The sequence below is a fragment of the Panthera leo genome, chromosome B3 (assembly GCF_018350215.1).
Source record: "Panthera leo isolate Ple1 chromosome B3, P.leo_Ple1_pat1.1, whole genome shotgun sequence".
Classification (NCBI taxonomy): domain Eukaryota; kingdom Metazoa; phylum Chordata; class Mammalia; order Carnivora; family Felidae; genus Panthera; species Panthera leo.
Genome location: NC_056684.1, coordinates 55828968 through 55830052, shown reverse-complemented (window position 1 = coordinate 55830052; position 1085 = coordinate 55828968). Strand labels below are relative to the sequence as shown.

The window sequence follows — 1085 nt, the reverse complement described above, 5'->3', positions numbered from 1 at the left end:
GGCCCAAGAAGGAGCTGGGCTCACAACAAGCAGCATAGCAGCCCGGTGAGGTCAGGAGATTGGTTATATACAGAGTGATGGAAATCCTGGAGCCAAATTTCTCACTGTCGCGAAAGGAAGTACAAGTATAGAAAGGAGGAAAGTTAGAATAAACCCTGTGGTGTTGTACTAGAATCAGAAGAATCAGTGAGTACCCATGGTTTTCAATAGAGTTAGAAAGAGAATAAATATAGAATATGTACATATGCATGTATGTACACACATATGCATATATATACACACATGTATATATGCATACATACATATATATACACATATAAACATACACTCGATCTTAGCCAAAAGGCCAAGAAGCGATGTATACACATATAAACATAAATGACTGATTCCCCAGGGTTGGGTCAGGCAAAGAACAAAGTGATCTGGAATATCTTTTTAATGACAGAAAGTAAGGAAATTATGGAGGGATGATGAAGACATGCCAAAAGTTCACATATATAAGGACTTCCAATGGCCAAACTTGGACATTTTGAGCATGAACAAATAGATAATAATATGGGAGTGCATTACAACATGTTGAATAAAATAGGAAGCCATGAGCCCACACTGATATAAATAAATGAATGAATAAATTAATGAGTTGAGAGACAAAGTCTTTTTTGGGGGGGGGATAGGAAATCAAATAATGCATGTAGACGGAATGATAGTATTGGATAAATGCAATTTCCATCACAGTAGTAATCAATTCAGGCAAAAAACATACCCAAAGGATGCCAAAACTTGTGGGAAAAAATTGGATGAGAAACAGCTTTTTACATAATCTCTTACATCTATGATATTCCCTCCACAAAATATATCATTGTGGCCTAATCTTGAGGAAGCACTGGAAAACTAAATTGATGAGAAGTCCATAAAATGACTAGACTACAGTTTTAAGAATGTGAAGGTCATGGAGATTAGGGAAGGCTAAGGAACATTCCAGGTTAAAAGACTGGGACACTGATAACTGGCTCAGTAGATACTCCTTTTATGGACCTTCTGCTAATAAGGGATGTTGATGAGACATTTGGCAAAACTTGAATGGG

General features: G+C 36.9%; 1 pseudogene; it reads right to left on the bottom strand.

The window, feature by feature from the left end:
- Positions 1-229: 229 nt before the first annotated feature.
- LOC122223506 lies at positions 230-358 on the bottom strand (annotated as a pseudogene).
- Between the last annotated feature and the right edge of the window lie 727 nt (positions 359-1085).